The sequence below is a fragment of the Phyllobates terribilis genome, unplaced genomic scaffold (genome assembly GCF_046119375.1).
Source record: "Phyllobates terribilis strain yellow unplaced genomic scaffold, ASM4611937v1 Scaffold_282__1_contigs__length_2493038, whole genome shotgun sequence".
In the NCBI taxonomy this organism is placed as follows: Eukaryota; Metazoa; Chordata; class Amphibia; order Anura; family Dendrobatidae; genus Phyllobates; species Phyllobates terribilis.
This window is the reverse complement of record NW_027363042.1, coordinates 455432-480618: the sequence shown is the minus strand read 5'-3', so window position 1 is coordinate 480618 and position 25187 is coordinate 455432. Positions and strand designations below refer to the sequence as shown.

Below are 25187 nucleotides of genomic sequence, written 5' to 3'. Positions count from 1 at the left end.
TGCTGAAGTTGAACCAAAATGAGTTTGTCATCCGGCTTCTGCAACTTTTAACATGAAAAATACAATGAGGAGAAGAAAAGCAAAGCCAAAAAGTCCATCCAAAAATCCGACAAACAAGCAAAAGCAACAAAAAGCATTGAATTCAATTCTTTCTGATTTTAGAAACTGCATTAAAGAATGAGTGCACTGGTCCTGGAAATGATGCAATACCTGGTCAATGCGTGGAGTGGACAGAGCAAGCTCTTTTACCATCTCCCTGTTCTAAAAATCCATTTAATATATGGTCCCCAGATAGGGGACGTATCAGATATTAAACTGATAAGAACAGATACTACACTTGATCTTAGCCAAAAGGCCGAGAAGCGATAACCAGAATTGGTTTCGGCCTACGGTGCCACCCTCGGATCCTGAAAAGTCCATTTGTGGAGATGGCCACCTGGACTCCCGTTAAGAAGACATGTTGTCAACCTCTAGATCCCTTACATGCCTGCACTTTTCGGCTTGCTGCTGCAGCAATCCACGCGTTTTAGATCTGCATGACTCCAACTATTTTAGCACAGCACCCTCACCCCCTGCTGTTCCCACCCGCCTCAACACCGGTGGAAGGGAGGAGAACCAATTAAGGGGGGGACGAGCAGCTGTCTACCCTTAGCAGGAGTGTTGCTGATTACTTACCTTTCCTGCTGCTGCTGGCTGTCCAGCAGCAGACTAAAGGTGGCTGCTGCCGTGCGCTGGTATATAAAGGCTCAGAGCCTATTATGACACGCGCAGCCAGTGTTCCATTGCCACATTCCATCTACTGCAGGCAGGATACCTGGCTGGTTGAACGGCACTGAGAAGCTCACAGAGACCGCCATAAGCAACATTTTAAAAGAATGCCACAGACTAATCAACCAAACTTTTTGGGTTGGGTTATTTTTTATAGTCTGCAGGCATTAAATGAAAGAAGTCAGTGTTCCACCAGAGGGAGACAACGTTTCAGAAAAGGCATTGGAGCAAGCCAAAAAAGACATTTTAAGTGCAGCAGAGTAACCAGCGCACATACCTGTTAGCTCAGGTGAGTTTAAATGGCTGCTGTTGATAACAAGGGCATTTGCTAAATAGATGGTGTGTGTGCAACAATATACTGAAAGAACAATTATATTGTGCAGCTTATCTCACCACCTGTAATTAGTTAGGTGAAAGCTCCAAAATGCTTGCCTAATATGGCTGTTTATCCAAAAGGAAGTAAAGAGGGAGAGCTAGATAGATAGCATTGCATTACAGTACATGGCTATGCAATGCAGAGTTGCTGAAGTTGAACCAAAATGAGTTTGTCATCTGGCTTCTGCACCTTTTAACATGAAAAATACAATGAGGAGAAGAAAAGCAAAGCCAAAAAGTCCATCCAAAAATCCGACAAACAAGCAAAAGCAACAAAAAGCATTGAATTCAATTCTTTCTGATTTTAGAAACTGCATTAAAGAATGAGTGCACTGGTCCTGGAAATGCTGCAATACCAGGTCAATGCGTGGAGTGGACAGAGCAAGCTTTTTTACCATCTCCCTGTTCTAAAAATCCATTTAATATATGGTCCCCAGATAGGGGACGTATCAGATATTAAACTGATAAGAACAGATACTACACTTGATCTTAGCCAAAAGGCCGAGAAGCGATAACCAGAATTGGTTTCGGCCTACGGTGACAGCCTCGGACCCTGAAAAGTCCATTTGTGGAGATGGCCACCTGGACTCCCGTTAAGAAGACATGTTGTCAACCTCTAGATCCCTTACATGCCTGCACTTTTCGGCTTGCTGCTGCAGCAATCCACGCGTTTTAGATCTGCATGACTCCAACTATTTTAGCACAGCACCCTCACCCCCTGCTGTTCCCACCCGCCTCAACACCGGTGGAAGGGAGGAGAACCAATTAAGGGGGGGACGAGCAGCTGTCTACCCTTAGCAGGAGAGTTGCTGATTACTTACCTTTCCTGCTGCTGCTGGCTGTCCAGCAGCAAACTGAAGGTGGCTGCTGCCGTGCGCTGGTATATAAAGGCTCAGAGCCTATTTTGACACGCGCAGCCAGTGTTCCATTGCCACATTCCATCTACTGCAGGCAGGATACCTGGCTGGTTGAACGGCACTGAGAAGCTCACAGAGACCGCCATAAGCAACAGTTTAAAAGAATGCCACAGACTAATCAACCAAACTTTTTGGGTTGGGTTATTTTTTATAGTCTGCAGGCGTTAAATGAAAGAAGTCAGTGTTCCACGAGATGGAGACAACGTTTCAGAAAAGGCATTGGAGCAAGCCAAAAAAGACAATTTAAGTGCAGCAGAGTAACCAGCGCACATACCTGTTAGCTCAGGTGAGTTTAAATGGCTGCTGTTGATAACAAGGGCATTTGCTAAATAGATGGTATGTGTGCAACAATATACTGAAAGAACAATTATATTGTGCAGCTTATCTAACCACCTGTAATTAGTTAGGTGAAAGCTCCAAAATGCTTGCCTAATATGGCTGTTTATCCAAAAGGAAGTAAAGAGGGAGAGCTAGATAGATAGCATTGCATTACAGTACATGGCTATGCAATGCAGAGTTGCTGAAGTTGAACCAAAATGAGTTTGTCATCTGGCTTCTGCAACTTTTAACATGAAAAATACAATGAGGAGAAGAAAAGCAAAGCCAAAAAGTCCATCCAAAAATCCGACAAACAAGCAAAAGCAACAAAAAGCATTGAATTCAATTCTTTCTGATTTTAGAAACTGCATTAAAGAATGAGTGCACTGGTCCTGGAAATGCTGCAATACCAGGTCAATGCGTGGAGTGGACAGAGCAAGCTCTTTTACCATCTCCCTGTTCTAAAAATCCATTTAATATATGGTCCCCAGATAGGGGACGTATCAGATATTAAACTGATAAGAACAGATACTACACTTGATCTTAGCCAAAAGGCCGAGAAGCGATAACCAGAATTGGTTTCGGCCTACGGTGCCACCCTCGAATCCTGAAAAGTCCATTTGTGGAGATGGCCACCTGGACTCCCGTTAAGAAGAAATGTTGTCAACCTCTAGATCCCTTACATGCCTGCACTTTTTGGCTTGTTGCTGCAGCAATCCACGCGTTTTAGATCTGCATGACTCCAACTATTTTAGCACAGCACCCTCACCCCCTGCTGTTCCCACCCGCCTCAACACCGGTGGAAGGGAGGAGAACCAATTAAGGGGGGGACGAGCAGCTGTCTACCCTTAGCAGGAGTGTTGCTGATTACTTACCTTTCCTGCTGCTGCTGGCTGTCCAGCAGCAGACTGAAGGTGGCTGCTGCCGTGCGCTGGTATATAAAGGCTCAGAGCCTATTATGACACGCGCAGCCAGTGTTCCATTGCCACATTCCATCTACTGCAGGCAGGATACCTGGCTGGTTGAACGGCACTGAGAAGCTCACAGAGACCGCCATAAGCAACAGTTTAAAAGAATGCCACAGACTAATCAACCAAACTTTTTGGGTTGGGTTATTTTTTATAGTCTGCAGGCGTTAAATGAAAGAAGTCAGTGTTCCACCAGAGGGAGACAACGTTTCAGAAAAGGCATTGGAGCAAGCCAAAAAAGACATTTTAAGTGCAGCAGAGTAACCAGCGCACATACCTGTTAGCTCAGGTGAATTTAAATGGCTGCTGTTGATAACAAGGGCATTTGCTAAATAGATGGTGTGTGTGCAACAATATACTGAAAGAACAATTATATTGTGCAGCTTATCTCACCACCTGTAATTAGTTAGGTGAAAGCTCCAAAATGCTTGCCTAATATGGCTGTTTATCCAAAAGGAAGTAAAGAGGGAGAGCTAGATAGATAGCATTGCATTACAGTACATGGCTATGCAATGCAGAGTTGCTGAAGTTGAACCAAAATGAGTTTGTCATCTGGCTTCTGCAACTTTTAACATGAAAAATACAATGAGGAGAAGAAAAGCAAAGCCAAAAAGTCCATCCAAAAATCCGACAAACAAGCAAAAGCAACAAAAAGCATTGAATTCAATTCTTTTTGATTTTAGAAACTGCATTAAAGAATGAGTGCACTGGTCCTGGAAATGCTGCAATACCAGGTCAATGCGTGGAGTGGACAGAGCAAGCTCTTTTACCATCTCCCTGTTCTAAAAATCCATTTAATATATGGTCCCCAGATAGGGGATGTATCAGATATTAAACTGATAAGAACACATACTACACTTGATCTTAGCCAAAAGGCCGAGAAGCGATAACCAGAATTGGTTTCGGCCTACGGTGCCACCCTCGGATCCTGAAAAGTCCATTTGTGGAGATGGCCACCTGGACTCCCGTTAAGAAGACATGTTGTCAACCTCTAGATCCCTTACATGCCTGCACTTTTCGGCTTGCTGCTGCAGCAATCCACGCGTTTTAGATCTGCATGACTCCAACTATTTTAGCACAGCACCCTCACCCCCTGCTGTTCCCACCCGCCTCAACACCGGTGGAAGGGAGGAGAACCAATTAAGGGGGGGACGAGCAGCTGTCTACCCTTAGCAGGAGTGTTGCTGATTACTTACCTTTCCTGCTGCTGCTGGCTGTCCAGCAGCAGACTGAAGGTGGCTGCTGCTGTGCACAGGTATATAAAGGCTCAGAGCCTATTATGACACGCCCAGCCAGTGTTCCATTGCCACATTCCATCTACTGCAGGCAGGATACCTGGCTGGTTGAACGGCACTGAGAAGCTCACAGAGACCGCCATAAGCAACAGTTTAAAAGAATGCCACAGACTAATCAACCAAACTTTTTGGATTGGGTTATTTTTTATAGTCTGCAGGCGTTAAATGAAAAAAGTCAGTGTTCCACCAGAGGGAGACAACGTTTCAGAAAAGGCATTGGAGCAAGCCAAAAAAGACATTTTAGGTGCAGCAGAGTAACCAGCGCACATACCTGTTAGCTCAGGTGAGTTTAAATGGCTGCTGTTGATAACAAGGGCATTTGCTAAATAGATGGTGTGTGTGCAACAATATACTGAAAGAACAATTATATTGTGCAGCTTATCTCACCACCTGTAATTAGTTAGGTGAAAGCTCCAAAATGCTTGCCTAATATGGCTGTTTATCCAAAAGGAAGTAAAGAGGGAGAGCTAGATAGATAGCATTGCATTACAGTACATGGCTATGCAATGCAGAGTTGCTGAAGTTGAACCAAAATGAGTTTGTCATCTGGCTTCTGCAACTTTTAACATGAAAAATACAATGAGGAGAAGAAAAGCAAAGCCAAAAAGTCCATCCAAAAATCCGACAAACAAGCAAAAGCAACAAAAAGCATTGAATTCAATTCTTTCTGATTTTAGAAACTGCATTAAAGAATGAGTGCACTGGTCCAGGAAATGCTGCAATACCAGGTCAATGCGTGGAGTGGACAGAGCAAGCTCTTTTACCATCTCCCTGTTCTAAAAATCCATTTAATATATGGTCCCTAGATAGGGGACGTATCAGATATTAAACTGATAAGAACAGATACTACACTTGATCTTAGCCAAAAGGCCGAGAAGCGATAACCAGAATTGGTTTCGGCCTACGGTGCCACCCTCGAATCCTGAAAAGTCCATTTGTGGAGATGGCCAACTGGATAGTGTTGAGCCACCCCCGTAGTGTTCGAGTTCGGTTCGGTTCGTCGAACACCCGTGTGTTCGCCGAACTGTTCGTCGAACTGTTCGTCGAACACCTTCGAACACCGTTAAAACCAATGGCAGGCAAACAAAAACACATAGAAACACATAGAAAACACCTTCAAAGGTGTCCAAAAGCTGACAAACTGCTCAGAAGACATAACTAACACATGGAAAAGTGACAAGTACATATAGTCATGCGAAAATAAAAGAGGTGGAGGAGTAAAAGGAGGGGGAGACACAGATATAGGCATGTCATGCCCTTCTAAAATCCAAAAAGTGAGAAGCCGACACGGTCAGTCCGCTCCTGCCCGTGCCACCTCCGTGTCGCCGGGTTTGTGCCAGAGCCGCGGTGAACCCTGACGGCCAGCCCCCCTCTCCCAATACTGGTGCCTGTCCGCTGGTGGGTCGAGCGAGCCCCCCTGTGGTGGAGGCAGCTCTAAGCTTTTTAATTTAAATTGTCTCTCTAATTTGAATGAATACACTTTAAATCCATTTACAAGGATCTATTGGAGGGCAAGTCTCATGCCAGCAGCCGCGGTAATTCCAGCTCCAGTAGCGTCCACTAAAGCTGCTGCAGTTAAAAAGCTTTTATAAGGATCGAGCTCGGCTGTCCACCGCAAGGCACCCTACTGCCAGTCCCAGCCCCTATGCCTTGGGGTGCCTCCTGATGCTCTTCACTAGGTATCCCGTGGTCCCGAAGCATTTCCTTTGAAAAAATTAAGTGTCTAAACTACAGGTGGTGCAGCTTGCTTAACAGCCGGGATAATCCGCTCACTAGCAGACACTGCTACTAGGCACAAAGTATTTCCTGGGCTAGATGCAGTTAAAAATTTGTAATTAGATACTCTCGTTGAATGCTGAGAAAGCATTCCATAGAGTCTCCTGGCACGCCATATATGATTCTCTTAAAAAGCTTGGGGTAGGGGTCTAGGGGACCCTTTTATAGCCAAAATCACGGCCCTGTATCGCAATACGTCACCTAGGCTGAAGATAAATGGAACTGTAGCACCCTGAGGGCTCGGTTGCTACAGACGTATTGCACCTCACCCAGAGGTGTGATATCTCACTCTCAGGTGAGGATGGAGTGTGGATCAGGACCCGACACCTGCATGCATTACACCACATTGCCGTGGGGCAGGGCGACCAATATGCCCCTGAGATGGGCACGACAGTCCCTGTCCCTGGCTGGAGTGGGGGGAGGGAACACTGAGGAAGGGGAACCCTGTAGTGCAGGAGCAGGGAGGAAGCAGTTCCTGGGTGCATTGAGAAGGGAGTATAAAAGGTGGGCACCATCTTAGTTCAGTGCAGAGAAGTCTGAGCAGAAGTGGCAGGGAGCAGGGGCTCTGCATGAGCTCTGCTCCGGAGGCGGGCCTAGTAACAGAGGCCCAGGCCTGGAAGAGGGAGAAGGAAGGAAGAGGAGCGGAGAAGGCTCCAGGAACGAGGAATGAAGGGATCCCAGGGGTGCGGATGGGCGAGTCGCCACCGCACGCCCGAATCCACCTGCGTGGAGGGGTCAGGCCAAAGGGGGAGACCGGTCCCCGAACTAGTGGAGGCAGGAAACGACCCTCAGCTAGAAACCGGAGGCTCTGACATTTTATGTGGCGCAGCCCCTCGCTACACCCGCTAGGAAGGCACCACATAGGGTCAGGGAAACTGGCGCCAAGTTTACCAAGAGGAGGCCCGAGGCAGCCGGACAGAAGTGTTGGTAAGAAAGGCCAGACAAAGGACACACAAAGGGGGTCCTGTGAAGTGCTCCAAAGTTATCTGGGAGTTGTCTGAGCCCCTCACCTGGTGAGCACAGTACGACGTGGGCAGCCGTTACCTGCAGACGTGGTCTGGATAATAAGAACTGTGAGTAAAGGCCCTGAACTGCATCACTGACTCCGTGTCGTTACTGCTGCTGCCCTGCACCATCACCCCCATCCTCCGCATACACTGCCCTGAGGCTATACTCCTCCCGTGGGGAGTTATGCTACGCTCTGCTGCACCCACAACACCAGCCTCAGTGGTCTGCCCTGTAGCGGCGGTTCACTCTGACCGCAATCCACGGGTGGCGTAGTCGGACATTTAAACATGAAAACCACATAAATAGTTCCGCCACTGGTTTGACCGCCCTGAGCCACGGAACTGGGTCGCCGCCACGAAGACTACAACCACCAGCATCCACCAAAAAGGGTCCGGCTCCGGGTGTCCCAAGGCCCAGGGGGTGCGTCAGAACATTTTCATCACCTTTCACAATCACCAATGGGACAAGGCAGTGATGTCCTCTGTCCCCTCTCTTATACATCCTAGTGACGGAGCACCTGCTCTCATCAATTCGCCATAACCCCAATATTAGGTGGATTGAGGTGGGAGGCACCGAGTACAAGTGCTCTCTATTTGCTGATGATGTCCTAGTATATATCACTCAATCACATATATCCATCCATGCTGTTATGGCTGAAATAGATCACTTTGTTACATGGTAAAATTTTAAAATCAATGCAGCGAAGTCTGAGGCCCTCGATGTCTCCCTCCCCAAATCCATATAGGATTCCATCCAGTCCAACTTTCCCTTTGCCTGGCCCTCACAGGGTATCAAATACTTAGGAATTCCTATTCATAGAGACCTCTCCCATCTATGTTATCTTAATTTTGGGCCCTTTATTGAACAACTCCATACAGACCACGGTTGGCAAGTTAGAACTGTAAGATTCACTACGTGAACCACTGGTGTTTTGTGGAAAAGCACATGTACACCGCGTTCCAAATTATTATGCAAAAAGTGTTTAGGAGTGATAAGGGAAGAATTTGTTTGTTTGTCAGTTAAACTCATTGATGGTGATGTGTGTCAGGGCTGTTTATATCACTGTAAGCAATTGCAGACACCTGTGCTAATTAGTTTGGCAGGTGTGTCCAATGAAAGGCAAGACTACTTAAGAAGGCTCTCTCACATTATTAAGCAGCCTACATTTTCTGCCAAAATGGGAAAGAAAAAGGATGTGTCGGCTGCTGAGAAGCAACAAATTGTGGAGTGTTTAGGTCAAGGCATGACTACAATCAACATTGTGCGATGATCAGGATGAAGTGTCTTGGCAATCAAGAAGTATGTAGCTGATTCACAGTACACACGTGTGCGTGCTGATAAGGGCAAATTGAGGACTCTTTCCTACAGGCAATTACGTCAGGTTGAAAGAGCAGCGGCAAAAAAGCCTTGTCATAGCAGCAGACAAGTTTTTGAAGCTGCTTGTGCCTCCAACGTCCCCCGAACAACAAGATGCAGGGTCCTTCAGAGGTTTGCAGCTGTGCATGCGCCATCCTGTCGACCTCCTCTATCCACTTCACACAAGCAGAAACGGCTCCAGTGGGCCAAACATTACATGAAGACTGATTTCAAAACTGTTTTGTTCACGGATGAGTGCCGTGCAGCGCTCGATGGTCCAGATGGATGGAGTGGAGGATGGCTGGTTGATGGACACCCCACGCAAACACGGCTACAGCGCCAACAAGGAGGAGGTGGAGTAATGTTTTGGGCTGGAATCATGGGGAGAGAGATTGTCGGCCCCTTTAGGATCCCTGAAGGCGCTAAAGATGAACTCCATAATGTATGTGGATTTTCTCAAACAGCACTTCCTGCCATGGTTCAAGAAGAAGAACCGTGTATTTCACAGCAAGATCATTTTTCTGCATGATAATGCACCATCTCATGCTGCACATAAAACATCTGCATCTCTGGCTGATATGGGCATAAAAGGGGACAAACTTATGGTGTGACCCCCATGCTCCCCTGACCTCTACCCCATTCAGAACCTTTGGAGCATCATTAAAAGGAGTGTCTATGATGGCGGGAGGCAGTTCACATCTAAGCAACAGCTCTGGGAGGGTATTCTGTCCTCATGCAAAACAATTGAAGCAGAAACCATCCAAAATCTGACAAATTCAATGGACGAGAGAGTTCAGAAGCTCCTTTCGAACAAGGGGTCCTATGTGAAAATGTAACATCACCTAGAATAAAGTTTTGAGTTGAAAACTGTTTGATTTCAGTTTCTAACAACCTGCTAATGCTTATAATTTCAAAAATGACCATTTTTTTGGTCTTTATTAAAATGAAAAGGTTGATCGAAAAGTTTGGGGGATCTAAGAGTGTGGCAACCCAGTAGTCATGATTACTTCGAATTCTGACAATATGAGGGTCATGCTGCAGGTAGTGCAGCAAGAAGGCACTTATGTGCCTTGCGCATCTCGGAGCCCCAAAATTATTTTCCGGGCTAGATGCAGCTAAAAATTATTTTTAATTTTAAATCTGGTGAAGCTTTAGTATAGATGGCCTAATAGGATCAGTGCTGCACACTGCTACAAAGCCCAAATTATTTTCCAGTCAAGATACAGATAAACATGATTAGTAATTTGAAAGCTTAAAACGGTTGGTAGGGTGATTTTAACCAATCATCAAGCTTTTACTCTCCCCAGGATGACACAGGGGTAGAAAAGTCGTTTCGGATCCATGATTTGTTCATCTTTATGAACGTGAGTCTGTCTACATTATCAGTGGAGAGCCGCGTGCGCTTATCTGTCAGCACACCACCAGCAGCGCTGAACACACGTTCAGACAGAACGCTGGCTGCGGGGCATGACAAGATCTCCAAGGCGTAAGTGGCTAGCTCCGGCCATTTATCCAGATTGGAAGCCCAAAAAGAGCAAGGGTCCAGTGACACAGTCGTGGCTTCAATGTTTACTTGGAGATACTCCTGTACCATCGTCTCTAGGCGTTGACTATGTGTCAGACTTCTTGTCTCCTGTGGCCTTGCAAAGGATGGGCTAAAAAAGTGGTGAAATGATTCCACAAAATTGATGTTACCAGCAGATACTGTGGTTCTGTTACGGTTTGAGTGCTGAACACTTGACGGTCCCACGGTTGGCAAGTTGGAACTGTGAGATTCACTACGTGCACCACTGGTATTTTGTGGAAAAGCACATGTAAGATTCTGCAACAGTCTCTGCTGATACTCCTGCATGCGTGCATCCCTTTCTATGGCAGGAATAATTTCTGCAAATTTACTTTTGTACTGGGGATATAACAGTGTGGCAACCCAGTAGTCAGGATTATTTCTAATTCTCACAATTCGAGGGTCATGTTGCAGGTAGTGCAGCAAGAAGGCACTCATGTGTGTTGCGCATCCAGGAGCACCAAGTCCCTGTTGTGTTGGTGGCGAGGTAACAATCATGCTTCCTTCCTCTGTCCTCTCCCCCCAACCTCGCACAACAGAAATGTGATCAAGGTCTCCCTCATCTGATGAGTCTTCCATCAGTTCGTCCTCCACTTCTTCCTGGGCTCCTGCACCTTCCTCACTAGTTTGGCTGCTACCATGCGCCCTGGTAAAACCATCTCCCCCACCCTCACATGCCTGCCGCCTTGGTGCTGCCGAACGTCTGGACCTTGCAGATGTTAGCCCTTCCGCATACAACTCCTCCTCCTCTACTTCCTCCACCTCCTCTTGTGCCACCACCTGACTCCGAATTCTGTTTAACATGTGCTCCAGCATGTAAATCACCGGAATAGTCATGCTGATAATGGCATCGTCAGCACTAAACATCTTCGTCGCCATTTCAAAACTGTGCAGAAGGGTACATAGGTCCCTGATCTGAGACCACTCCTCCAGCGTGATTTGCCCCACCTCTGAATCTCGTTGGCCCAGGCTATACGTCAGAACGTATTGCACCAGGGCTTGTCGGTGCTGCCACAGTCGCTGCAACATGTGCAGAGTTGAATTCCACCGGGTAGGCACATCGCATTTTAGCCGGTGAAGTGGCAGGCCCAACGACTTCTGTAGAGATGTAAGTCGCTGAGCTGCGGGATGCGAACGGCGGAAGTGAGCACACAGCGACCGTGCCCTCTGCAGAAGGCCATCTAGTCTGGGATAGTGGGCTAAAAATTGCTGGACAACCAGGTTCAACACGTGAGCCATACAAGGCACGTGTGTGACATTGCCCCGGCGAAGGGCCGCACCCAGGTTTGCAGCATTGTCGCACACGGCCTTCCCTGGTTTCAGGTCCAGTGGAGACAACCATTCATGAAATTGGTTCTCCAGAGCTGACCACAACTCCTCAGCTGTGTGACTCACATTTCCCAGACATTTCAATGTAAAAACCGCCTGATGACGTTGAGCCCTACTGCCAGCATAGTAAGGAGGTGTGCAGGATCCCTTCTGCGCAGTTAGAAAGCTTGTGGCATGACCAGACAGGCTTTGGGTGCAGGTGGAAGACCGAGAGGAGGTTGAGGAGGCAGAAGCAGTGGAGGAACTTTGACATAAAGAGAATTGACGCACAACTCGTGGGGACGGCAAGACTTGGACAGCAGCCCCTTGTCCTGCTGTCACCATAGTTACCCAGTGCCCAGTCAGCGACATGTAACGCCCCTGTCCATGCCTACTCGTCCAAGTGTCTGTGGTGAAATGCACCCTGTCACACACAGAGTTTCTCAAAGAAGCGGTGATGTTGTGTGCGACATGCTGGTGGAGCGCAGGCACACCTTTCTTTGAGAAGTAGTGCCGACTGGGCATCTGGTACTGGGGCACTGCGACGGACATAAGGTCTCGAAAATCCTCTGTGTCCACCAGGCGGAAAGGCAGCATTTCTGTAGCCAAGAGCTTGCAGATGGTGAAATTCAACCTCTTAGCTTTCTCATGGCTAGGAGGAAATGGTCTTTTACTTGTCCACATCTGAGGGACCGAGGGCTGGCTATTGTGCTTAGACGGGGTTGATAAGGGTGTCCCCGGCAAACTGCCGGTCTGTGAGGAAGATGCAGGCGGACATGTTAGGTTGCCTTGATCCAAAGGTGGTGCTATCGATGTCGGACAGCGCTCAACACCAGCTGGTGTTACCACCTCCAAAGAAAATGATGACCTGCCAATCACGCTGGCTGTTGCGGGTAAAGAGGTGGCAGGTCTGCGCCCCAAAACAGGTGTGACTGCTGTCCCCCCAGTCACAGAGGATGAAGAGGCCGCGGATGCACAAGATATGGCAGACGGTGATTGGCCCGGCCGGCTAGGCCGCATTGTAGCACACTGAGCTTCCCACTGCAACTTATGCTTCATGTCCATGTGCCGGTTCATGCATGAAGTACTCAAACTATGTATTTTTTGGCCTCTACTTAGCTTTTGCTGACAAATGTTACAGATAACACGAGTTGGGTCATCTTTATCGATCTGAAAAAATGCCCAGGCTATGCAAGGCTTAGCACCCATGCGACCTGAAGAGCCACCACGACTTGTGGTGAGAGGCAGAGTTGTGTTTGAGGATGCAGTTGTTGACGTGCTTCCAGTACTACGTCTCTGTCCAGGAAGGCGCAACCTGACCTCGTCGTCACTAGCATCTTCCTCCACCTCCTCTGCTGACCTCATCTCTTGGCTGACTGTGGGTTGACAGTAAGTGGGATCTCCGACCTCATCATCATCACCCTGTGCGTTATCACACCTGTCGTCCTCAGAGCCAACCTGTTCCTGCCCTGACAAAAAACTAAAGTTGTCGCTCCAATCAGGTATTTGAGTCTTATCATCATCTTCCTCATTGTCTCCACCAACAGGAGTTACAGTTTGGGAATGAGGGTCTACATTATGGTCAGAACCTTCTGCGTCTGGTCCTGGATCCGACTCATAAAGATTCTGGGCATCAGTGCAGATCATTTCCTCGTCTGGATTCACAGAAGCGCTGGAGTCGACCTCTGATTCCCAGGCTATAGTATGAGTAAACAGCTCTGCAGACTCAACCATCTGTTCTACCTCATACTCAGAAGGGCAGCTGGAGATTTGGGAGCTGTGAGGAAGCAAGTGCGATTTGGGTGACACCTTTGAGGACTGGAGTATTTGTGATGTTGAAGTTGATGTGGAGGAGAGCCCACTTAAAGGAGCACTTGATATCCGTTGAAGCACCTGCTGTTTTTGTGCCTCATCTGGAATTTGTAGCGATTGGCGTGGCCGTAAGAAAGGGATCTTATCACATTGTCCGCTAAAAGAAGTAGACATTTTAGTTTGGCTGGAAGATGGTCTTTCTTCTGCAGATGTTACTGTTGCTTTAACACCTACCCCACGGACACAACCTTTTTTCCCCTTCCCAACACGCCTATTCCCCTTTCCACCAGCAGCAGGCCTTTTTCCACTCATTTTGGTGGTTAACTAATTCACAACTCTGGAGTTGTTTGCACAAAAAAACAATGGATGGTAACCGAGCAGAGCTGAGTGGCCAAACTGTGGTATTAGGCCAAAACTATTGGCTGGGTTAGATGCAGAAAAAAATTATATTCGATTTGCAACCTGATGGAGGTCAGTATAGATGGACTAATACAAATAGTCCCACACACTGCTAGAAGCCCAAATATTTTTTCAGAGGTACTGTAGATGCAGATAAAAATTATTTTTAATTTGCAACCTGATGGAGGTCAGTATAGATGGACTAATAGACCAAGTCCCACACACTGCTAGAAGCCCAAATATTTTTTCAGAGCTAGATGCAGAAAAAAATTATTTTTAATTTGCAACCTGATGGAGGTCAGTATAGATGGACTAATAGACAAAGTCCCACACACCGCTAGAAGCCCAACTATTTTTTCAGAGCTAGATGCAGAAAAAAATTATATTCAATTTGCAACCTGCTGGAGGTCAGTATAGAAGGACTAATAGAACAAGTCCCACACACTGCTAGAAGCCCAAATATTTTTTCAGAGCTAAATGAAGAAAAAAATTATTTTTAATTTGCAACCTGATGGAGGTCAGTATAGATGGACTAATAGACCAAGTCCCACACACTGCTAGAAGCCCAAATATTTTTTCAGAGCTAGATGCAGAAAAAAATTATTTTTAATTTGCAACCTGATGGAGGTCAGTATAGATGGACTAATAGACCAAGTCCCACACACCGCTAGAAGCCCAAATATTTTTTCAGAGCTAGATGCAGAAAAAAATTATTTTTAATTTGCAACCTGATGGAGGTCAGTATAGATGGACTAATAGACCAAGTCCCACACACTGCTAGAAGCCGAAATATTTTTTCAGAGCTAGATGCAGAAAAAAAATATTTTTAATTTGCAACCTGATGGAGGTCAGTATAGATGGAGTAATAGAGAAAGTCCCACACACCGCTAGAAGCCCAAATATTTTTTCAGAGCTAGATGCAGAAAAAAATTATTTTTAATTTGCAACCTGATGGAGGTCAGTATAGATGGACTAATAGACCAAGTCCCACACACTGCTAGAAGCCCAAATATTTTTTCAGAGCTAGATGCAGAAAAAAATTATTTTTAATTTGCAACCTGATGGAGGTCAGTATAGATGGACTAATAGACCAAGTCCCACACACTGCTAGAAGCCCAAATATTTTTTCAGAGCTAGATGCAGAAAAAAATTATTTTTAATTTGCAACCTGATGGAGGTCAGTATAGATGGACTAATAGACCAAGTCCCACACACCGCTAGAAGCCCAACTATTTTTTCAGAGCTAGATGCAGAAAAAAATTATATTCAATTTGCAACCTGCTGGAGGTCAGTATAGAAGGACTAATAGAACAAGTCCCACACACTGCTAGAAGCCCAAATATTTTTTCAGAGCTAAATGAAGAAAAAAATTATTTTTAATTTGCAACCTGATGGAGGTCAGTATAGATGGACTAATAGACCAAGTCCCACACACTGCTAGAAGCCCAAATATTTTTTCAGAGCTAGATGCAGAAAAAAATTATATTCAGTTTGCAACCTGATGGAGGTCAGTATAGATGGACTAATAGAATGATGCTATGCCCAAAAGATTTTACTTCACTAGGTGCAGTAAAAAAATTGGTATTCTATACACAGGTGTTATATCTTGCAACACAGATAGGCTACTCCACTGACTAACACACTCTGCAATAGGCCAAAAAGGATTAGCTTTGCTAGATTCAGCCAAATGCTGTGAAAAAAACTTCCACAGCACTGGCACAGACCTGCCTGGCAAAAACTGATAGGAACTCATGTAACCTAGTCCTGAAAAGGACTCCAATTACAATTAGTCTTTACTCCCACAACCTATCTATTTAAGAGCACAGACCTCCCTGATAAAAGTCGTAGGAAATGCTGTAACCTAGTCCTTAAAAGGACTGCAATCACAACTATTCCCTACTCCCAAGCTATCTGTAGATTTGTGCGAAAATTGGCTTGAAATTAACAAGGTATAGCGCACACAGCAACAGCGGTGCCGTCTAACACGCAGCTGCAGCAGTGAGAAAATGGTGGCGACGGGGAAAATGGCTTGGTCTTATAGGGCAAGGACATGTGACATACACTGCCAATGACACATGCCCTTGCTTGTGTGAAAAAAAGCACTTCGCTCCGTGTGTGCGCTGCTGATAGGCTGACAGATTGCACCTCCCCACTGTAAATGCGGGAAAGAGAAAAAAAAATGGAGATCTTCATTGTTCCTGCAGAGATCCATCCCCTGCCCCTCCCCCCACCCCGCTGTACACTCAAACTGCGTATTAACATTAATTTTCATCATTACTGAGAAAAAATCCAGTTATGATTTTGGTGCACGAACAGTTATCGAACATAACCTCGAACAGCCGAATTTTTCTCAAATTGTTCGTGTTCGCCGAACGGCTCGAACACCGCCCAAAACAGCTCGAATTTGAGATTGGCGAACAGTTCGAGTAGAACAACGCTCATCTCTACACCTGAACTCCCGTTAAGAAGACATGTTGTCAACCTCTAGATCCCTTACATGCCTGCACTTTTCGGCTTGCTGCTGCAGCAATCCTCGCGTTTTAGATCTGCATGACTCCAACTATTTTAGCACAGCACCCTCACCCCCTGCTGTTCCCACCCGCCTCAACACCGGTGGAAGGGAGGAGAACCAATTAAGTGGGGGACGAGCAGCTGTCTACCCTTAGCAGGAGTGTTGCTGATTACTTACCTTTCCTGCTGCTGCTGGCTGTCCAGCAGCAGACTGAAGGTGGCTGCTGCCGTGCGCTGGTATATAAAGGCTCAGAGCCTATTATGACACGCGCAGCCAGTGTTCCATTGCCACATTCCATCTACTGCAGGCAGGATACCTGGCTGGTTGAATGGCACTGAGAAGCTCACAGAGACCGCCATAAGCAACAGTTTAAAAGAATGCCACAGACTAATCAACCAAACTTTTTGGGTTGGGTTATTTTTTATAGTCTGCAGGCGTTAAATGAAAGAAGTCAGTGTTCCACCAGAGGGAGACAACGTTTCAGAAAAGGCATTGGAGCAAGCCAAAAAAGACATTTTAAGTGCAGCAGAGTAACCAGCGCACATACCTGTTAGCTCAGGTGAGTTTAAATGGCTGCTGTTGATAACAAGGGCATTTGCTAAATAGATGGTGTGTGTGCAACAATATATTGAAAGAACAATTATATTGTGCAGTTTATCTCACCACCTGTAATTAGTTAGGTGAAAGCTCCAAAATGCTTGCCTAATATGGCTGTTTATCCAAAAGGAAGTAAAGAGGGAGAGCTAGATAGATAGCATTGCATTACAGTTCATGGCTATGCAATGCAGAGTTGCTGAAGTTGAACCAAAATGAGTTTGTCATCTGGCTTCTGCAACTTTTAACATGAAAAATACGATGAGGAGAAGAAAAGCAAAGCCAAAAAGTCCATCCAAAAATCCGACAAACAAGCAAAAGCAACAAAAAGCATTTGACTCGCCCCCTGGGCCGTGGGGCACTTGGATCCGGGCAATAGGGGGACCGATGGGAGTAGTAGTGGCAACCCGGTTCCGTGGCTCAGGGTGGTCAGGCCAGTGGTAGTCCGTTATGTTTTTAATTATGTCCGACTACGCCACCCGTGGATTTGCGGTTATTAGGAACCGCCGCTGCTTGCAGACCGCTGAGGCTGATGAGGTGTGCAGCTAGGGTAGTGTGACTCCCCACGGGAAGAGTGCGGCCCCAGGGCAGTATAGTGGATGGTGGGAGTGATGGTAGTGAGAGTCCCAGTGATGATAGTGCTGGAGGAGCAAGGAGCACACAGACAACAGGTTGCAGTCCAGGGTCTTTACTAAACAGGTAAACTGACCCACAAACAGTCCCGGCTAGGAGGGGACCTGGATGTCTGAGAGCAATGGGGAAATTGGCCCTGGTCAGGGTGAGGGTGTAGGCCTACCGTGCTTTCTGCGCTCCTTCTGACTATCTCCTCCTGATAGGATAACAGCCCACGTTTCCGAGCTTTCGTGCTTTCTCGCCTGTATGGCCTGCGACGTGGGTTCCTTTCTGCTCCCAGCCTTGTACGGCTTTACTGGTCCCTTCGGTTGTGGCAGGGCCTCCAGGCTTCTTAGGCCAAGGAATGTACAGTCCCTTGCGGGCTGGTTCTCTGCTGGGGGATGTGGAATCCTTCCAGCCTCAGACACCAAAGTCTGGTAAAGTTAAGTCTTTTCTCTGCCAAGACAGGCTCTCTTTGCCTCTTGTCTCTGGCTGGTGGCTCTCTCCTACTGCCACACTTCCTCTTAGGTGCAATCAACTTTCTGTCCCTGCTCCACTCTGGGACACGTCTCAGAGCTGAGACAGGCAATCCAGTTCTCCCTAACCCTGTCCCCAGTACCAGCTTTTATAGGGGCAGCCTGCTCCCCCTACTGGCCTGAGACAGGAGGCATTGCATGCTAATGTTCCCCTAACCAGAGAACCTCCCCCTTGCTCTCAGACACAGCTTTATTACACTTGTGGCATCCAGGTAGGGTGACACATTCCCCCCTAGTGCAATTTAGTACTCCGGGACTAAACAATAAACAAAGACAATATGCACAACAATAAAACATTAATAGACAGACGACGCACAAATTGAGTTCTTAAGGTCACAGTGTGGTCTGTGACCGGGTGTCCATATCACCAAAACAACGGGAGCCTTAACCAGGTGGGGGTCTGTCCTACCCCAAGTCCTTCACAGTCTTAGTTCGTTCCTTGGTTAGGCTCAGAATGCAGTCCATACAAGGTCCCGGTTATAAAAAGTCCATAACCTGTGAGTCCTCATGGTAGCTGCAAGAAACTGAAACACACTATTAATAAACATGCAGGTAACTTTGGCAAACATTTCAACATTTGGCAACAGGGTTATTTACAATTTTAGTACACTCTATATTCTCCAGCGAGCGGGTATCTGTCCCTTTGTGCTCCTGGTTGACCTCCTTAACCCACTGTCTGGTGGTGGACTGACTTGGCTTTCCCCACTAGCGTTAGGGGTACAGCTACCAGCTGGGTGTACAGGTAAGGCAGGCAGCTGTCTGCGGGTTCTTTGGCTTACCGCAGGCATGGCAGGCTCACTGTCAGCAGAGGGTTGACTCTCCTGGGCTGCTGGTACAGGCTCTTCTGCCTCTGGAACTGCTTGCTCCTCTTCACCTTCCGGCTCTGGTGTTGGTTGTTGCTGGGCCGGTTGCAGGAAATGCAGGACGGGTACCACTATGGCATCATTTATGCGAGTCCAGGACTGAGGGAACTCTCCGAGAACGGTGCTGATCATTTCTTCCTTGTCCTCTGCGGGTTCAAGGTCACTCGGATCCTCTTCTGCACTACGGAGTTGCTCGGGGCATCTTTTGAGGTGGTCCCTGGAGACGACACTAGTGGTTTCTCCTCCGTCCTTGGTGATTACGCACACCTTTGGGTTGTCGTGGTCAGACTGCAGTACGGTGTAGGGTTCCCTTTCCCACTGGTCGTCCAACTTATGTAGCCTTCTTTTCCGCTTCAGGACTTGCTCACCAGGTTCTAGGGGACTAGCAGGGGCGTGTTGATTGAAGAGTCTTTCTTGCTTCTCTCTCACCTGGGCCAGGCTCTTCTCCACACTCTCCTGTACCTTCTTGTACTGCAGTTGCCTTTCCGTATCCCAGTCCGCATCCGGGGAGGTGTCCTCAGGTATTAGGACTCCCATCTCCAGGTCTACGGGCAGCTTACCCGGTCTGGCTCGCATCAGGTAAGCCGGGGTGCAGTTTGTAGCGTTCACCGGGATATTGTTGTACATGTCTACCAGGTCCGGCAACTTTTCTGGCCACAGGCTGCGTTCCTCCAGGGGCAACATCTTCAGGAGATCAATGACTATATTGTTCATCTTCTCACACATCCCGTTGGTTTGGGGGTGGTAAGGCGTTGTCCGAATCTTCTTACAGCCATAGAGGTTGCAGAACTCCTGGAAGATTTCAGCCTCGAACGCTGGACCCTGGTCTGTCAGGACCTGTTCCGGATACCCGTGTGGACGGCAGAAGTATTGCTGGAAGGCTCGGGCCGCTGTTTGGGCTGTCAAGTCCTTTACCGGGACCACCACTAGAAAACGGGAATAGTGGTCCACGATTGTCAGGGCGTAGATGTATCCGGACCGGCTTGGAGCCAATTTGACGTGGTCCAGAGCTACCAGCTCAAGAGGCTGCGTGGTGACGATGGGCCTCAAGGGTGTCTTCTGGCTGGTGCGGTCCTTTCTCCTCAGGTGACAAGGGCCACAGTCTCTGCACCACTTTTCTACTGCTCCTCTCATGCCGACCCAAAAGAACCTTCCTCTTAGTAGGAACTCCAGTTTATTCCAACCGAAGTGTCCCGCTCTGTCATGGTAAGCTCCCAGGACCATAGCTGCATCTCGCCTTGGGACCACGACTTGCCAGGTCAGCTCGTGCGTCCGGTGGTTGACAATCCTTCTGCACAACTTGCCTTCGTAGAGGAACAGCTTGCTCTTCTCCTTCCATAGCTGCTTGGCTTCCTCTGGGGCATCTGGATCTAGGCGGGCGTCTTCCCGGGTCAGCAGATCTTTCACCAGGCGGACTGCAGGGTCACTATCTTGGGTTTCGGCCCAGCTGTGGTGAGGTAGGGGATTCATCATCACAGTTGTTAGATCCTCCTCCTTCACGCGGTGACAGTGTTGAGCGGCTCCATACCGGTGAAACGCGGGGAGTTCTACCTCTTCCAGCTCTTCTGGGTCTTCATCACCTTCAGGTAAGTGAGGCATTCTTGATAGGGCATCTGCGTTGGCGTTGGTTTTGACTGCCCGGTACTTGATCACGAAGTCATAGTTGGAGAGACGGGCCATCCACCGCTGTTCCAGGGCACCCAGTCTTGCATTGTCCAGGTGTGTCAACGGGTTGTTGTCCGTGTACACGGTGAACTTTGCGGAGGCCAGGTAATGCTTGAAGCGTTCCGTCACGGCCCACACCACCGCCAAGAATTCTAGCTTGAAGGAGCTGTAATTCTCCGGGTTCCTTTCGGTGGGCCTCAGCTTCCGGCTGGCGTATGCGATCACCCGTTCTCTGCCCTGTTGGTTTTGGGACAGTACGGCTCCCAGTCCCACATTACTGGCATCTGTGTGGAGAATGAAAGGCTGGCCATAATCAGGGTAGGCCAGGATCTCATCCCCAGTGAGGGCCAACTTTAGCTGGCGGAAGGACTCCTCTTCCGGTTTATCCCACTTGAAGGGTGGCTTTTGACTTCTGGACTTGGACTGTCCGATCAGGAGGTCCTGCATAGGAGCTGCCATCTTAGTGAACCTGGGGATGAACCTTCGGTAGTAGCCTACCAACCCGAGAAACTGTCTCACCTCTTTGATGTTCGAGGGCCTTGGCCAGCTCTTGATTGCCGTGACCTTGTCAGGGTCGGGGCCACTCCTTCCGCGCTTACCACGTGCCCTAGGTACTGGACCTTTGGTTTCAGCAGGTGGCACTTCGATGGTTTCACCTTCAGGCCATAGCCTGCCAGGGCTTCGAACACCTCAGCCAGGTGCTTGAGATGGTCCTCGTAGGTCTTCGAATAGACGATCACGTCGTCCAGGTAAAGGAGGACCGTCTCGAAGTTTCGGTGCCCTAGACAGCATTCCATCAGCCGCTGGAAGGTCCCTGGTGCGTTGCAGAGCCCGAAAGGCATACAGTTGAATTCGCTCAGTCCCATCGGGGTGGTGAAGGCGGTCTTCTCCTTGTCAGCCTCTGCCACAGGAACCTGCCAGTACCCGCTAGTAAGGTCCAAAGTAGAAAAGAAGTTAGCAGATTTTAGTGCGGCTAAAGACTCTTCTATTCTAGGCAGCGGATATGCGTCTTTGTGGGTGATACGGTTGATTTGTCTATAGTCCACGCACATTCTCATGGTGCCGTCTTTCTTTTTGACCAGAACCAAGGGGGCTGCCCAGGGGCTACAGCTGTCTCTAATGACCCCAGCTTCTTTCATCTCCCTTAGCATACCCTTGGCGTTCTGATAATGTGCAGGGGGTACAGGTCTGTGCCTCTCTTTTATTGGTGGGTAGCTCCCTGTGGGGATGTGGTGTTCTATCCCTTTTACTCTGCCGAAGTCTAGCGGGTGCTTACTAAAGACTCTCTCGTACTCCCGTACCATCCGGTAGACTCCTTGTTTTTGGTGCAGGGGAGTGGAGTCAGCACCCACGTGGAGTTTCTGGCACCAGTCCTCCTTTTGTTTCTGGGAGCCATTACCCTCCGCCTGAGGAGATGGAGGCAAGGGTTCCACGGCCCTGATAGCTTGGTGTTCGACAACAAACAGTTTGGCGAGTGTAGCGTACCTGGGTAAGTGTACTTCCCTCTCCCCAATATTGAGGATGCAGATGGGCACCCTCCCATGACGGACATCAACCACTCCCCGGGCTGTCAAAATGGTGGGCCTGCTGTCTGAGTACACGGGTTCTACCATGGCTTGGTAGTCTCTACCTCTCAACCCGATTGCAGTCCGACACCAGATCATCATTTCACTTTTGGGAGGCATGGAAATGGGGAATGGATCACTGAGTCTTACGCTACTGATCTCACCACCAGACAGTTCTACCTGCTGCCGTCTCATCAGGGCTTTTATCTCCTTGTTGAGGACTCTCTTTTGGCTGGAACTAGCATTCACCGCCACCTGTTGTAGAATTACAATTACTTCTGAAAGACAATTTTCAATTACGTTAGTACCCACAGTTATTTTAGGGTGACTTTCATGACGGTCAAAGTCCACAATAATCACTCCCTGTGCCGGCAGTTCAACTTTACCAATTTTAATGGTCATCTCCTTGAACCCCATCTGCGGCACGGGTAAGCCATTACTGGCGATGATGCTCAAGTTACTGTCTAGATACCGTGTGATATCAGCATCAGTCCAATACTGCTTAAAAAGTACATAAGGGATTGTGGTTACTTGCGACCCAGTATCCAGCAAGGCGCTCATGGGGATACCGTCCAGCACCACGGGTAAAACCGGGCGCCCCCCAACGTACTTATCATGCCAATTATAAGGGCCTGGTGATCTTATGCCTGGGGGTCGGCCCTCTGCCCCAGGTTGGACCCGTTTAAATTACAGTACCTGGAAATGTGTCCGGGCTGGTTGCAACGACGGCAAATGGGCTGTCCATCCTCTGCGTAGCGGTCTGTGGGCCTCCCTCGGAACGACGGGATCCTCCTCTGTCGACGCCACGGGACATCCTCCGGACTTGAAGCCAGCTCGATGGGTCTTGACGGGTCCACTTGCAACGCCTGGACGGTCCTGGTCAACGCCGCGACGCTCCTGGTCAGCTCCTGGACTTGGTGGTGCAGGCCTTTCGATGGGGCTTGGTTCAGGGCCTGTGCATCAGCCTCCACGGGGTCCAAAGAGGAGGGCGCCGCCTCCTGGTGGTAGGTGATAGCAGGGCGCCGGGGGTTTATAGCGCCACTGGTTGCAGATTCACGGAGCACCCTTATGGCCCTGTCCTTAAATTGGGCAAAGGTCAGGTCGGGGTTCTGAAAGAACATGAGGCGCAGTTGGGCCCTGTGGGCGCTAGACAGCAGACCCTCTATGAATTGTTCTGTTAGCAGTTTATCCGTTTCCTGCACACTGCCAGGGTCAGTTTGTTGAATAGCCCTCAAGGCTTCCTGCAGATTTAGGGCATAGTCTCTGATGCTGTCCTGTGCCCGCTGCTTACATCCATAGAACCTCATTTTAATCTCAGTGGAGGTACGTGTATCAAAGGTACCCCGCAGCCGGGCCAGAATACCCTTCACAGTCCCTTTCTCCTCAGTGGGCCATGATTTTACCTCGCGCTGGGCTGCGCCAGTTAACTGCCCTGTTAATATGCTGACCTTCTGTTCCTCTGTCAGGGGGTAAACGTGGAACAAACTGTATAGCCTTTCCTTGAAGTCAGTTAGGGCATGGGGATCCCTGAGTATTTGGGCAGCCAGGCCGCTCCAGGGGTGTAGGGCAGGGAAAAGGGCATCACCGCTGCTGCAGCTGCGTTGGTGGTAGTGGGCGCCTCTGTGTCCGACATCTTCCTTCCCCCCTAGTGAAGTGTGGCCTACCTTCCGACGATCCTCTTCTGTAGGCCGCGGCCCCGCTGCTGCTCCTATGGACGAGGACCTGGCGTCGCGTCCTGATGACGTCAGCATCGCTCTCTCTCCCTTCCAGGACCTTGCGCAGCGTCGGTGCGTGGGGCGGAGCTTCGGATCTCGCGCGGTTTTGACGTCCACGCCCCTCTTCTTCCCGCGCGGCGTCCTGAAGATGGCGTCCGATGGCGGGAAACAGCTGCGGATGGCGGGAAGACGGCAGAAGACGGCGGGAAACGGTCCAAGATGGCGTCTGATGGCGGGAATCGGCTCCGGATGGCGGGAAAAGACTCCGGACGGCGGGAAACTTCGCCACAGGTAAGTTACAAAAGTCTTTTTCAGGCACGCAGTACCCGGTGGTTGCGGGCACGAAATCCTGCCGACTACGCCAAAGCTGACTCGCCCCCTGGGCCGTGGGGCACTCAGATCCGGGCAATAGGGGGACCGATGGGAGCAGTAGTGGCAACCCGGTTCCGTGGCTCAGGGTGGTCAGGCCAAGTGGTAGTCCGTTATGTTTTTAATTATGTCCGACTACGACACCCGTGGATTTGCGGTTATTAGGAACCGCCGCTGCTTGCAGACCGCTGAGGCTGATGAGGTGTGCAGCTAGGGTAGTGTGACTCCCCACGGGAAGAGTGCGGCCCCAGGGCAGTATAGTGGATGGTGGGAGTGATGGTAGTGAGAGTCCCAGTGATGATAGTGCTGGAGGAGCAAGGAGCACACAGACAACAGGTTGCAGTCCAGGGTCTTTACTAAACAGGTAAACTGACCCACAAACAGTCCCGGCTAGGAGGGGACCTGGATGTCTGAGAGCAACGGGGAAATTGGCCCTGATCAGGGTGAGGGTGTAGGCCTACCGTGCTTTCTGCGCTCCTTCTGACTATCTCTTCCTGATAGGATAACAGCCCACGTTTCCGAGCTTTCATGCTTTCTCACCTGTATGGCCTGCGACGTGGGTTCCTTTCTGTTCCCAGCCTTGTACGGCTTTACTGGTCCCTTCGGTTGTGGCAGGGCCTCCAGGCTTCTTAGGCCAAGGAATGTACAGTCCCTTGCGGGCTGGTTCTCTGCTGGGGGATGTGGAATCCTTCCAGCCTCAGACACCAAAGTCTGGTAAAGTTAAGTCTTTTCTCTGCCAAGACAGGCTCTCTTTGCCTCTTGTCTCTGGCTGGTGGCTCTCTCCTACTGTCACACTTCCTCTTAGGTGCAATCAACTTTCTGTCCCTGCTCCACTCTGGGACACGTCTCAGAGCTGAGACAGGCAATCCAGTTCTCCCTAACCCTGTCCCCA

The 25187-nt window shown here is 48.8% G+C and overlaps 5 non-coding genes across 5 annotated transcripts; all 5 read right to left on the bottom strand.

Annotated features, from left to right (window-relative positions):
- Positions 1 to 176: 176 nt before the first annotated feature.
- On the bottom strand, positions 177 to 367 carry LOC141220353 (U2 spliceosomal RNA). The gene has a single exon (XR_012288659.1). It is a non-coding gene; the product is annotated as a U2 spliceosomal RNA (small nuclear RNA).
- A 1098-nt stretch (positions 368 to 1465) lies between these two features.
- Positions 1466 to 1656, bottom strand: LOC141220337 (U2 spliceosomal RNA). The gene has a single exon (XR_012288643.1). It is a non-coding gene; the product is annotated as a U2 spliceosomal RNA (small nuclear RNA).
- Positions 1657 to 2754: 1098 nt separating this feature from the next.
- Positions 2755 to 2945, bottom strand: LOC141220333 (U2 spliceosomal RNA). Its single transcript, XR_012288639.1, has one exon. It is a non-coding gene; the product is annotated as a U2 spliceosomal RNA (small nuclear RNA).
- Positions 2946 to 4043: 1098 nt separating this feature from the next.
- Positions 4044 to 4234, bottom strand: LOC141220343 (U2 spliceosomal RNA). The gene has a single exon (XR_012288648.1). It is a non-coding gene; the product is annotated as a U2 spliceosomal RNA (small nuclear RNA).
- A 1098-nt stretch (positions 4235 to 5332) lies between these two features.
- On the bottom strand, positions 5333 to 5523 carry LOC141220341 (U2 spliceosomal RNA). Its single transcript, XR_012288646.1, has one exon. It is a non-coding gene; the product is annotated as a U2 spliceosomal RNA (small nuclear RNA).
- Positions 5524 to 25187: the final 19664 nt, after the last annotated feature.